Source organism: Neofelis nebulosa, chromosome 3 (genome assembly GCF_028018385.1).
Source record: "Neofelis nebulosa isolate mNeoNeb1 chromosome 3, mNeoNeb1.pri, whole genome shotgun sequence".
In the NCBI taxonomy this organism is placed as follows: domain Eukaryota; kingdom Metazoa; phylum Chordata; class Mammalia; order Carnivora; family Felidae; genus Neofelis; species Neofelis nebulosa.
This window is the reverse complement of record NC_080784.1, coordinates 198,684,062-198,699,519: the sequence shown is the minus strand read 5'-3', so window position 1 is coordinate 198,699,519 and position 15,458 is coordinate 198,684,062.

Here is a 15,458-nt window from a genome sequence, read left to right as displayed (position 1 = left end):
TGACATAAAGACAAACATAACTAATACATTATTATACATTTATTTCATATTTACTTAAATTATCTTTATTTCAGTAGTATTACCATGTTGTATAATCACAAGTTTTACATGTTTTTCATTTTGCCCGGAATTTTCTAGCTGACTGAAAATAAAATGTAAATTCATTCAAAGGTTAGTAAATGTTATCAAATTTTCATCTGAAATGTGAATTTTAAAATGCATAAAATATAAACATTACAATTACTTTATATCTTTTATTAACTTTTTTTAATGTTTATTTATTTTTGAGAGACTGAGACATGGCATGAGTGGGGTAGGGGCAGAGAGACAGGGAGACACAGAATCCGAAGCAGGCTCCAGGCTCTGAGCTGTCAGCACAGAGCCCGACATGGGGCTTGAACTCACGAGCTGTGAGATCATGATCTGAGCTGAAATCAGACGCTCAGCCAACTGAGCCATCCAGGTGCCCCTATCTATTATTAAACAATACTTTTCTTTGAAAATATTCCAACTGACCCACAAAACTAAAAGCTTAAATGCACAATGAGATAATTTAGGTTATTTTTATATCAAAATCCTTCTAATAAAGTTAGTATTGCTTTAATTTTAAAATCATTGGTAGTGAAGTTTTTTTAAACAGAACTTTAAAAAAAATTTTTTTTTTAATGTTTATTTATTTTTGAGACAGGGAGAGACAGCATGAATGGGGGAGGGTCAGAGAGAGAGGGAGACACAGAATCCGAAACAGGCTCCAGGCTCTGCGCTGTCAGCACAGAGCCCGACGCGGGGCTCGAACTCACGGACCGCGAGATCGTGACCTGAGCCGAAGTCGGACGCTTAACCGACTGAGTCACCCAGGCGCCCCTGAACAGAACTTTTAAATTCTAGCATTCATTGTGCATTTTGTTGCCAAAACAAACAATTAATATTATCCTTTATATATCTTATTTCTTTTTTTTTAATGTTTATTTATTTATTTTGAGAGAGAGAGAGAGAGAAAGTGTGAGGAGGGGAGAGGGATAGAGACATAAAGAGAGAGAGAGAATCTGAAACAGTCTCCATGCTGTCAGCCCAGAGTCCAATGCGGGGCTCAATCTCCAGAACTGTAAGATCGTAACCTGAGATGAAATCAAGAGTAGGTCGCTTAAAAAACTGAGACACCAAATATATAAATGTAAGAGGAATATGAAATATTTAGGATTGCAGAATATTCCTTAGCTGCTGTTCATGGCTACCATATGCAAATCCCAGGGGCTAGAGATTTACAGAGCACTCCCCTGAACAGTGTTAATTACAAGAATGAATATTCAGATGTTTAGAGTTAAGGTCCCACTAGGCTGGTCCTGAGAGTTGGATTACAGGTTATTGAGATGCCCCTGTTTTTATAAATAAATGAATAAATATTTCTGTATGTATGTATGCACGTGTGCATGATGTGAGTGAGTACCTAATTCTTGAGTCGACAAACTTTTTCTGCAAACAATCAAATAGCACCTCTCTTTGTTTTTGCGGGCCACGTGGTCTCTATTACAACAACCTAATACTGCCGTTCTGGAGCAGAAGCAACCTTGGACAGTATGAAGACAAACACGTGTATCCTTGTCTGGCCCACAGCAGGCTGACTTTGGCCCATCGGCTGTAGTATGTTGACCCCTGCAGTAAGATGGGATCCTAAAAAGAATTCTAGTTTTCCTACATCCGACAGCGTTACTGCGCGTGCAATGCCCCGTAAACGAGGAGGAGATTCATAGACATAAACCAGTTAAATAACTGATTGGAGCGATCTTATTTCATCGATTTGCTGTGTGAAAACAGAGCTCAGCGATGAGTTCACTTCGCATAATCGCCTTTTATGAAATAGGCAGCTTGGTCAGATTTTGTACACATTGGACTTATTGTTAACCGAGAAAAATTGTGTCAGTCTTAGGTGACCAGATGTTCTCCAATTCTGCTGTGGTGGCCCTCCTGCTTCAATGCCTGTTTGTTTATTTTTATTTGGTTTCTTTATTGATATTGGGGGACAGGAAGACTTCTGACCTTGAAACGTGCCCTCTTGTCACAGAACAGTGATGATATCCACACCACCACCACTGATAAGAGTTCAAAAACCACAAATGACCAAGAGATGCTCACTGTGAGCCATGCATACGGTGACTCATGCAGTCAGAGAAAAAACAATCTGTAATCTTCTAGTGAAAATGTAATCCGCAGTATTCTTAGGAGACCACTCTGTGAAATACGGGGCACGATGAAGACAGATGAGCAGGCTCAAATTACCCAGTTAATATTCGTTAGCTATGTAAACCTTCTGTTTACTTTCCAGTAAGAAGGGGGACAGAACAACAACTTTCATGTTGTACAAGATGAGTTAGGCTTTGTAAGACACATTTTTAGAAAATGCAGGGACTGCATCCATATTAACTAAGATATAATATTTTCACTCTTTATATCAATATTTTAGCAAGTCAGAGATCCTATCTTTAATAATTTCCTAAATGTGTCTCTTTTTTTTTTTCCCCTCCGGCCTCTCGAGTGCTGAGAATCAAAAAGTCACTGGTTATGGGAAAAAGCAATATATAGCCCATCCCAGGGACCTCATGATCGTAGAACCCAACGCATCTCACTGAACGCTTCAAGCAACAGACTGTGTACTTTTTTGGTTCAAGTGCAATTTGTTTCCTGTATTGTTTTTAAAATGTGGCCTTTCAAGATGTTTTGGCATTAGCTTGCGGCACATACTTACACTGGGAGTTAATATATGTTAAATCGGTTCCAAGTTTGGAAACAATCCGTGCTGATTTGAAGGTAATATATGGTGCTTGTCACTGGAAATGTGTGTGCAGGTGCACTGTATGCCGACAATGTGCAATTGGCATTAACATTAATCACAGATTTGAATTTGGCAGATGCTAGATTTTATAGCAAGTATAATCTAGTCGTACTGCAAAAGGCAGTTATGAAACTTCTCATTTTTTTCTGAGTGACGAATTAGAATGTAATTAGAATCACAAGCAGGAGGATGTGTGTGTGTGTGTGTGTGTGTGTGTGTGTGTTTGCGTGTTAAATTTAACTTTTCTTTTTGTCTCCTTATAGTGTCTCAAATTTACAGCTCTCTTTCCATATCCGGATTTGGAATATATTTTCCATCCTTGAATAGATTTCTTCAATAATCACAATACTGGGAACTCCTTCAGGCTAGAAATTGTGTGGTTTAGTTCTGCATTTCTGGGTCTCCAGTAGCTAATCCGTGCTCTCCTCGGGAAGAAGGGTAGTATCTTCCTATAATTGAGATCTATTAAGGATTTGTCCCATGTGCTCTCATAAAGTGGTTACAGTGTAATTTTACAAACATTTGTCTTGATATACTGACTCAAATAAATGTCATACCGCCTTTTTATAACGTGCTTATATCACGCAAAGAAGGCAAGATCAGGTGTCCATGCAAAATAAAGTTCATCTATTCAACACATTTATGGAAAATGTATTATATGAAGGGCGTTAAAGGAGATGACATTAAACAAATAAGGGTTTGCACGGAAGGATGTTACAATCGATACGAGAGTTCCAAGACTAGTTAAGAATTTAAGTGTACAAATCAAAGTAAGAGCCACCAAATTTATGAAACTTGCAGAAGTCATTTGAAATGTTGTATATGTACTAGTTAATTTACTCCTTAAAACAACTCTATTGTGATTTTAAAAAGATGGAACACACGTACAGAGAAATTAAGTAGCCCTCTCCCCGAGTGTGTGAGCAGCCTCACCACAGTTTCACCCACGTGTCACAGCTCCAGAGTCCACATTCTTATCTGCTATTTTGTAGTCTCACTCATGGCATTACTTGCTCCAAAAATATAAGGCAACTGTTCAGTCAGATAAATGACTGGCGTATCTGTTTTTATGATTATTATTTCCCACGACCAAGGTTTTGATGTGCAAGGGCAGCAAAGAGTTCAAGGTGATATTGCCTGTCAAGAACATAGAGTCTGAATATTCTTCTATTTTATCGTTGTAATATAGAACCATATGCTTTGGCAATCAACTGGGTGAAGGGAAGGAACAGCATACTCATAAAAACTGATGAACAAAAATGTCGTGCGAAAAAAATAGTTACCACACATTTTCCTGAGGGTCAGCATGAGGTGAGCAGGTCCAGAATTTCACTCAGGGATCAGTTCTGGGTCAACTCCGAGGCAGGCACAAATATTGGAAGGAGGAATCGGCAAAACAAGTTTGAAATAAGACCGGCGGCATAGTCAACAAACAAACGAGACATTGCAAAGAAAATTCTGGTCATCCTAAAAGAAGAATCTGGTTGCAAAACGTGCTGAGAGGAAACGGATGAGTTGACCAAGTGTTGAGGTTGAAGGGAATATACCACAAATTGTGATTTGTATCGGAGTGGACCATCATCAGCTATGCGTCGTGAATACGTTTTGAGAACAAGTCTGTTGACTCTGGTCCTCATTTAGAACAATAAAAGGGTGTCTTTGACATGAAAAATGCATGTTCTGATAGCAATAGACGAGATTTTTGTGCTACTGATATTCTTTGGGGGAAGAAAAACCTTATCTGAGTTTTGTAGCTGTGCTAAGTACTTGTACACATGCAATTCACCTTAAAGTCTTAAAGTCTTGAAGTTCTTGAAGTTCTTAGTTCTTAAAGAACTACTTTGGGGGAGAAGGGGAGAGAAAGTCTGGAGATCAACAAACAAAACTGTGATTTTTTTTTCTGGTCTCAGATACAAAATAAGCTTAAGGACAAGAAAAGTTTCATGCAATTTGTATTAAAGTTGGTTTTAGGGATGTGGGGTGCCACCGCCACAGTGAGAATTTGCGGGGCCAGTCTGAGCAAAAAGCGAGTACATTTATGTCTGCTTTTCCCATGGAGTTATTACTGATTCCTGAGGAGAACTTAGCAGGGTCTTTGGGAGTCCCACAAAATTGCGAGAAAAAATAGAATTCGGGGTTCACCAAGAAGGAGAGCCCTGGTAAAGGCTCATGTCTATGCTGAGACCTAGGTTGACATCTATTACTAGGTTGAGCCTGACTTCACCGAGATTAAAGCACAGATCTGAATGATCTCAATTCCTAATCTGATTAGTGTCACCTGATGTTTCTTATGCTTTTTCCTACTCTACTTTCAGAAGTTGAAATCTTTCTAGAAGGACAGGTCATCACACAGAAATTATCAAGATAACTAAGCATACAAAAAGAAAAGACGTAAACAAAAACTGATAGAGACCACTGATGATACTGAGAACAAGAAATCCGTTTTCAGGCATGATTTTTTAAAGCGAAGATTAATCTACCAAAGGAACTACTATAAATCGAGCCAACTGTAATTGTATTTATTGTAAACAATAAAAAAATTGCTAAATATTAAAGTCAGAACACTGGACTTAATTGTTTTCCTATCGTCCAGCAATAAATATTCCGAAAAATCAAGAGCACCATTAACTGTAGAAGGAAAAGTGAAGGGAACTTAGCAGCTTGTAATTAGGAACTTTTAGTTTTCAAAATATGCTATAAGGAGAGCAGAAAACATGCCACCAAGGGGAAAACGGATTTCCAGCAAAAACAACTGATACAGTTCTTGTTTGGAGAATATGTAAGGATTTCTACAAATGACTTGTAAAAGGCAAACAACGGTAGAAATATGGGCAAAATGCTGAGCTGGCACTTCACAAAAAAGGTCGTCCAAATAAAACATTTGAAAAATGTTTGATCATAAGAAAAATGCAAGTCAAGGGGCGCCTGGGTGGCGCAGTCGGTTAAGCGTCCGACTTCAGCCAGGTCACGATCTCGCGGTCCGTGAGTTCGAGCCCCGCGTCAGGCTCTGGGCTGATGGCTCGGAGCCTGGAGCCTGTTTCCGATTCTGTGTCTCCCTCTCTCTCTGCCCCTCCCCCGTTCATGCTCTGTCTCTCTCTGTCCCAAAAATAAATTAAAAACGTTGAAAAAAAAAAAAAAAGAAAAATGCAAGTCAAAACTAGAGATCTATAATGAAATATCAGCATCACTACACTGTACCTGAAGTGCCAACATTCAAAAGACTGTGAGTGGTAACTATTGGCAAGGATATGGATCGAGTGGGATTCTCATACACTGCAAGAGGGTATTGTTATAACTACTTTTGCATACTGTCTGGCAGAATGTATTGAAGTTAATCCTACATACCAGCAGATAATACAACACTTACAATACACCAGTTGTATGAAATACAGTAGTCATTTTCAGAGGTGTGTACCCAGCTGGGATATTGACACAGATATGCCAAAAAAATGCAACGTGACCCATAAAAATTTGTGGTAACTAAATTCTGGAAACAACCACAGAATACAACAATCGGATGGATAAGTAAATTAATGATGACTCATATGAAAGGTTAATACACATCTATGAAAATAACTGAATTCCTAATAATTACAACAATATGGATGGATTATACACATAATTTTGAGCAAAAGAAGTCAGGCACAATAGATATCCTACTGCCTAATTCTATTTATACAAATTCGGAAATGGGTAAAGCAATCAATGGGGTGAAAAATCAGAATAGTGGTGACATTTCGGGAATAGAATAAAGTTAATGATTGGAACAAGGCAGAAGGCAGTTTCTGGACATGTTAGTACTATTCTATTTATTGACTTGTATGACGTCAAATGGATATGTTCATTTTTTTTTGGTACTTTATGGAGCTCTGATTTGTGGATGTTTCTCAATGCATGTTATTTCTCAATAAGAGTTATTTCAAAAGGTTTCAAAACTTAAATATTCAAATTAACAAAAGGAAGAAAACCACCCATTACACATTCCTGTTTTATTTGTTTGCCATTATTTTCCAGGCTACCTGAAAACTCATCATGCAGACCTTGACTCTCAAGGTGGGATTAAGGTTCTCGTTCGTACAAACATCAATATGCTAGGGATTTACATTAAACTCATACAGCTTAACCCCAACCAAATCCTTGTCCATGGAGTCTGAAGTCGAGGGAGAATCAGCAAAATAGCAATCTTACGTTGGATCTGAGATTTCACCGTAAGATGTAGGATTTAACCAATGTTAAATATTGGAATAGCACTTCTGTAAACGCACTTTGTCCTCAAGAAGAATATTGACTGCACATATTTGGGTTTGAGTTTTAATTTTAATTGGACAGCTAATAAGCAGTTTGACTTAGAATTTGGTTGGAGTAGCAAATTACTTTTGAGGTGACATAGGAAGAATACAGCCTCTGAAGCACAGTCGTAGAATACATTCAAGGTGAAATAAATTGCACAGATGAGCATTCACTTTTTGGTGGACACTCGGAAATGCCCTAGAAGACGACACAGGTCTTACTGATTTTTAAAATATGAAGTATTTTACAGGAGGGCATTCCTGAGGGTCTTTCTTTCAATGTGCACACTCTGTAAAATCTAAGGCAATGGACTTCAGTTTAAAAATCTCAGGATGCTTTCACAGTGGAGGCCAGGCTCTGCTGCCCGGACCTCACACTTCAGGAGAAAGGAATACATTTCCCACTGCTGTGAGTGTGGACCACTGACAGATCTCAGCTGAGTCCTTCCCTGGGAGTTGTCCATTGCAGGAGAGAACAGCTCTGCTCATGGCTGGGCTTCTCCCCTCGGACTAGTTTGTCCACAATGGTGGGCATCAAAGAGGAATGGCACTGAACAAGTTAAATAGGCAAGGAAGCCTTTATTCACAACTAGTGCCGTAGGCGTCCAGACTTGCAAACAGGGGAGAGAAACTGAACTCAAGTCTACTGAAACAAAAGGTGAGAATGTTTTTAAGCACTGGGTGAGGGAGTGGAAAAGTATTAGAGAATGTTACAGGGATCAGCGTCACTGGGCCATCCGCATTAGCTAATTGTCCCTTACTGATGTTAGGTTCCTACCCTCTTACAGTGATGATGGGGAGATATGGGTTCTGTATCTCTTTATGATTAGGATTTTTAAAAGAATTATTTTCAAGTTAGTTACCACACAATGTGGTCTTGGCTTTAGGAGTAGAACCCGGCGATTCATCACTTACACATAACACCCAGGGCTCATCCCAAAAAGTGCCCACCTTAATGCCCACCCCCCATTTTCCCCACCTCCATCCACCTTCAGTTTGTTCTCTGTATTTAAGACTCTCTTACAGTGTCTCCCTCTCTGTCTTTATCTTATTTTTCCTTCCTTTCCGGTATGATCATCTGTTATGTTTCTCAAATTCCACATATGAGTGAAATCAGACAAGATCTGTCTTTCTCTGACTAACTTATTTCACTTAGCATAATACCTTCCGGTTCCATCACGTTGTTGTAAATGGCAAGATTTCATTCTTTTTCATCACCGAGTAGTATTCCACTGCATATATTTATACCACATCATCTGACGGTGGACATTTGGGCTCTTTCCATAACATTAGGGTTGCATGTGCCCTTTAAATCCTTTGAATATCCTTTGAATAAATCTCTAGCAATGCCATTGCTAGGTCTTAGAGTAATTCTATTTTTATTTTTTTAAGGAACCTCCACACTGATCATATTTCAAAGGGATAGCTTCCAGGTCCTTGAGACAGACATTCTTGGGTTGTGAAACTGTCTAACTTGTCCTCTTCTGCATTTTTATAGCACCCCGGAACTGGAAACATTATGTTCTGATTTTTTTTTTCTTTTTCCCCACTACCACGAGCCGTTGAATGAGGTAAAGGAACCATGTTTAATATATCTTTGTATTTTGGTAATTATAACACCTGGATTAAGAACAGGCATATTGCAAACATCAATTGAACATATTTTAGAATGAGCCCTAATTCTACTTATTGTCTTCACCAGGCAGCTAACTAGATCATTCCATTTTATTTTTGATTGAAAAGGCAAAACATGAAAACATGTGTGTGTCCAAAAAGGGTTTTCATGGGCTATCTATCAAGGATCACACCACGTGTGCAAATGTGTTAGTGTTTTAACTGAGGCAACAAGGTAGATGCATTTAAAAATAGCTGAATTTTAAAGGACTATTTGATTTTTCCATTCATTTTTTTCTCTAATAAACCTAAGCTGATTATTTTAGCCCCTGTAAATGCTCTTCAACCAAATATTACAGTTATTTTAAAACTAAATATGAATTCTAATTCATTGGTAAAAAGTTAAGGAGTGAGGGCAGGTAGGAGTTTTAAAATAATCATGGCAAAGGTAAAAAGAAAGGAAAATAGAATTTTGCATACCTTACAGAAAGTGCTCAGCAAAGAAAGACTAACTGCACTAAAATCTAAAAACCTAGCCCATACGTTAGAAGCAAAATAGGAGTACATTATATTGATCGATCAATCAATCATCTGAAAAGACTTTGTGACGTGTAGATAAAAGGAAATGATAATGGTGGTAATGTTACTCTACACTGTGCAAAACCCAAGCAAACTTAAAGAATATATTCACTCCTCTGAGAGTAATCTCAACAAAGACACTGAATTCACTCAAAATAAATTCATAATTTGTCAAGTAGGGAAATTTGAAATAAAACATCACAAACTTAAAATAATAATGGGTGAAAGACTACATACTGTTATAAAAAATAGAATATTCAGCATTAAATAATAGTGAAAGCAGTTTATATGTAAATAATAAGAAGTAAAGTATTACAGGGAAATTTGTAGTCATGATGCAGATTTTAGAAGAGAGAAAATATTGAAGACTAAGGATCTAAGAGCTCAACTTAAACCAGAGATAGCAGAAGAAGTAAAACAAATATAGATAGTATGAGGAAAAAATAATAAGCATGAGCAAAAATGAATGGAGAATTTAAAAAGTAATAAAATGATTCAATAAGTTAATGACCTATTCTTTGAAAATTCAATATTTCAATTGTTTGTTTTGATCAGCAAAACAAACAAACAAACAAACAAACAACCCAAAAAATCTATAACAAATATAAGGACAAGATTGCATTATGAGTAATGATACAATGCTTTGGAATATTCAGATCAAAGGGACAATAACCTAGAAAAACGTCTCGTCAAACCTGACTCAAGAATAAATAGAACACTCAAACAGACTAGACTAGCATGCATTTATAAGCTAACATCAGTAAATAAATAAATCATTAACCCATCAACACAAAATCAAATAAAAAGGCAAGTTTAGGGGCGCCTGGGTGGCTCAATTGGTTAAATGTCCAACTTTGGCTCAGGTCATGATCTCGTGGTTGGTGAGTTCAAGCCCTACATCAGGCTCTGTGCTGACAGCTCAGACCCTGGAGCCTGCTTTGGATTCTGTGTCTCCCTCTCTCTCTCTACCCCTCCCTCACTCACGTTCTGTCTCTCTCTCTATCAAAAATAAAAATAAAACATTAAAAAAAATAAAATTTTGGAAATAAAACGAGTTTAGAAAGACTTGCCTTATTACATGTAAATATTGCATTGATGTCTTCATGCAAATTCTGCTACGTTTACATGTGTCCAGAATCAGATTAAGGCAAAAAAAAAAAAAAAAAAAAAAAAAAAAAAAGCAAGCCATATCTATGACAGAAATGACAAAACAAATCATCAAGGAAACATATACCACCATAAAAGTAGCACTAGAATAACAGATTTTCCCTAATGAAAAAAATATATATAATTAGATGCCTGCTAATTCCTTACACGAATCAATCACAGTTTTATTAAAACCTTACATGTGGAAAGAAAACTATAAAACGTTTAGCACAAAACATATTTTTATAACCTTGGCATAGGAGATAATTTCTTAAACAGAACATGTAAAGTAAAATGCATAATTGGAAGAATGAATACATTTGGTTACATTACATTTTAAAAATATTACCCAATAAAAGGCACCATAAAAACAATGGAAAATCACACCCTATGTTTGGCAAGTAACCAACAAAGGCTGGAATCTAATATATGTAAAGAATATATGTTTTCTATCTATTTATCTATCTATGCACACATATGTATAAACATACGAAAGAAAAACATCCTAACAGAAAAATAACAAGGATAGGCAACTTACAGAGCAGAAAATCTTAATGGTAAACAAAAAAGAAGAAAACCATGCAAAGATGCTCATTCTCACTAGCAATCAGAAAAATTCCAATTTTAAATAAACTATATTTCATTTCTCACTCTTGAAGATTTGCAAAATTTAACATGTTAATATTTTTAATGAGGTGTTTTGGCCAGGTTACAGAGAAATGGGAACTCATTTTATGGGTGGAAATGAAAACGGTTACAACCACTTTAGGCAGCTTTCAGAAAACGTCTGGCAACTTGTAGCATCATACTGTCTTTCAATGAGGGGTACGGATCCTGATGTCTATTATGGAGAAACGCTCACATACATGCAAAAGAAAAGAACGTTTCATCGAAGCAGTGATTGTAATAGCCAAAGGGCGGTAAGCTGTTTTTCAGTAGGGGAAGAAATTAATAAATCATGGTTTATTCATATAACCATATTCTACAGCAGTTAAGATGACTTATATTCAAATGTATCAATATGGGTATATCTCAAAGTTATAAAGAGTGAATAAAGCAGTATGATCCCATTTATGTAAATTTTAAAGCACACAAAACAACAACACATATATTTATGGTTTCTCTTCGATTGGGTTCCCTGGAAACCCATTCAGAGATGTCGAATTGTGTGCAGCAGATTTAGAGAACATTGCCCCGGGGAGGCGTCAGGAAGCCAGAGAGGCAGAATCAGGGCAGAGAGAGAAGCCAGGTCACCATATGGTTGCAACCCATGGTCTCGGCCCATCCTACGGGGAGTTCCAGAGCTAGGTTGGTCCTTCAGAGGTATTCCACGTAGACGCAAGGGGACCGAATACGTATTTGCATCATCCAGCTTATGGCCACTTCAGGGAAACACTCTGCTTCGTAGCTGGAAGCAGTGCCCAGCCTGGTGCACAGCTCTGAGCCAGCAGCACTGGTGTCAGCGGCCGAGGGAAGGGGGCCTGGGCCCGGGATGGAGCACCAAATTATCTACTTGGCCGCCATTTGCATCTGTGCGACAAAAGTACTACAGACACATGCGTGGCAATGTTGTACGTGGACTTTCCTATGGCAGGAGAATCGCAGGAAAGGGAAGGATGAGAGGCCAGGCTTTAGGTAGATTCGCAATATTTAATTCCATAAAAAATAATATCGAAGTAAATACAAAATCGCTTTACCTTATTGGTGTGCCTCTTCCCATGGTATTACCTCAATATTTTTTACGTGCTTGAGATGTTTCACTTCTGAAAAATCTAGTCATAGTGCAGAGTGATCAAATGGCATTCAAAAAGGGGTCAAATTAAAAAAAAAAAAACTATCTAAAATTAGAGAAAAAAATCTCTATTTTTCATTAAGGAATCAGAAACTTGGTTTACCGTCCGATGACTGTTTTCAAGTCACAACGGAGATTACAGTTGGCCAGATAACTTAAGGAGTTATTCAGAGGGGTGCCTGGGTGGCTAAGTTGGTTGGATGTCCGACTTCAGCTCAGGTCATGGTCTCATGGTTTGTGAGTTCGAGTCCCACATTGGCCTCTGTGCTGTTGGGGCAGAACCTGCACCAGATCATCTGTCTCCCTCTCTCTCTGTCCCTCCCCTGCTCACACTATCTCTCTCAAAACTAAATAAACATTAAAAATGTTATTTAGATTATGTGCATATCCTAATATTTATTTTAACTTACAAGTTTTGTAGGTTCAGTTATTTATCAATCTTTTTCTTTTACATTTTTAAAAATTTTATTTATTTATTTTTGAGAGAGAGAGAGAGCAAGCAAGGGAGGGGCAGAGAGGGAGAATCCCAAGCAGGCTCTGCACTGTCAGCACAGAGGCCTATGCAAGGCTTGACCCCACGAACCTCTAGATCCTGACCTGAGCCTAAACCAAGAGTCAGACGCTTAACCCAGTGAGCTACCCAGGCTCCCTTATTTACCAGACATTTTCGTCACTACCATGGCCTTTCTTTTGCATACATATCTCCTGACTGTAGTTCTATATAATGTTTTGTCTTAGTTTTGGTTCTCCCCTGCTGAAAACTGAATTGTGTCTCCCCCAAATTCACGTGTTGAAGCCCCAACTCCTGACGTGATGGTATTTGGAGATGGAGCCTTTAGGAGGGAATTAGGTTTGCGGCCTTATAATAAGAAGAAAAGAAATCAGACCTCTAGCTCTCTACCACATGAAGACACAGGCAGGAAGTGGCCCTCCGAAGGACATAAGGAGACCCTTCACCAAGAAAACACAACAAACAAACGAGCAAACAAACCCAAAACATGACGGCGCCCTGATCTCACAACTTCCAGCTTCTGGAGCTCTGAGGAAATAAATGTCTGTCGCTTAAGTCACCCAGTGGGTGGTTTGTGTACGGCAGCCTGAGCTCGGACACCACGGGAAGTAGACGCAGAAACCAGAGTCTGAATATATGTGGTTTATTGGGAAGGAAACATCAGTAGGAAAGTAGACAGGGAATGCAAGGTAGCCAGAAAAATGTTAGTGATAAGGCACAGCCCTAATGCAGGTGAGGAGAACTGGAGCCCCCTAGGGAAATCTAGAAGCCAGTATGGAACACGTTCTTGAGAGATGTTCCACCCATGGGGCTATGGACTGAGATATTTATGCGTCTATTTCACCTACCGTCTGTAGATGACTGTACCCAGAGGATGTTCATCCTAAGGAATTTCTGGCCTCCCAGCCTGGTGGGCAAACAGGGCTCTGGAAGCAGCAGGCTTTCCTCCAGGAAGTGCAAATGCCACACTGGGGAGCTTGTCTAGTGTCCCTGGAGATGGCCAGTGCCATCGTGTGTGGAGAGCCCAGGGGCTTTGTTCCGTGTCTTGTATCCAGCCACGTCTCCACGTGGTCACCAGTTTGTTTTCTCTAAGAGGAGCAAGAGCTTCGAGAAGTTCCTCTATTGTAAAGCTCTTTCACCCCACAGAGAATCTACTGTTTATTCGTAGTAGCTTATCTTTTATGAGGCTTTCCAAATAATTCCACACTATTTTTGCATGATGTTGCACACTGCTTAATAATTAAATTACATAATTGCACCAACATGCACACTTAATGTCAACAAGTTTGGAAATAAAAGCTCTTGGCTCTTGGTAGGGTTACAGCTCACGTCCTGGCAGGAGAAGCGCATGGGCAGATTGCCCGGGAGCATTCAGCACGCGGTGGGCACCGATAAGTACAAATTCCGGAGGGAGTGATGTTCAGCTGTCCGATGAGTCTGTCGAGTGGTGGTGAGTATAAACCACTCCTAGTGTATAGGGATAGCTGTTGTGTGGGAAAGAAACTCTGTTTGTTCCAGGGATAGAAATGCTGGATAGAGTTGTGGGAAAAACAGTAACTTTGCTCCGTTCCGGTACATTTTCTCGCAGTTGCATTTCGCACAACAATGTGAAGGCTGGACTAGAGAAAGTGTAACTTACTCTAACTAGAGCATTCAAGCCAATGTCTTTGGCGGGGGGAGTTAGTGCCATTTCACTATCATTTTTTTTTTTTTTTTTATGTTGGGTAAACCAATCTCTTTGAGTTTACTCTTTTAGAATCCGACTGAAAAAAAAAAATCACTGTTATTATTTGCCCTTAATGTGTCATTCAGTTCCACTGAGCTGTGTTAGCAAGCTATATTTACACTTTGCGCTTCTTAGGTAAACACTGGGCAAAATCAAGTGTTTGTGTTAGCTGATCATTCTACTTCTCCGTCAAAGTTAAGAGCCTTAAAAGTCATCACACATTCCGGGGCAGAAGCTTTGTTTAGGTTCTAAAAGGAGGTAGCTTGGGTCGTTCAAAGATAGAATGTTGTATTCTACCCTGTGTGTGCTTGTGATGGATTCTACCTTCAAGGAGGGAATGGCTGTTTGTTCATGTCAAGGTAACTAAAGAAAGTGTCATCTTTTCCTTTCGTTATACGACCACTTTTGTAAATCATCCTGTGAAATGCATGGTGGGCATCAAATGAATTTTACCGTGTTACTCGGGCTGCCACATCAGCGTTTATGAAGAGCTCGGTCTTCCCGGGCTTCCATGAACTGGCCCTTATGTCTTCCCAGCAATATTACGCTAGCAGTATTCTCTTCTGAAACACCACTGCTATGTCCCACCTCACATGGGAGTCCACACTGCTCCCTCAGCTGCCAATACCTTCTCATTCTGTTTTTCTGATTGACTTAGAAGCTTCATCATTATGTTTCTTTTTAAAAAGATTTTTAAAATGCTTATTTGTTTAAGGGGGGGGGTAGCAGGGAGGGGCAGAGGGAGAGAGAGAGAGAGAGAAGGAGAGAGAGAGAATCCCAAGCAGGCTCTGAGCTGTCAGCACAAAGCCTAATGTAGAGCTCAAACTCACGAACCATGAGATCATGACCTGAGCTGAAGCCAGATGCTTAACCATCTGAGGGGCTCCAGGATCCCAGGGACGCTTGAATGATCCATGAACAAAAAGTGGCTGGTAATGAATTTTTGAGAAAATCATCACACATGCCAAGAC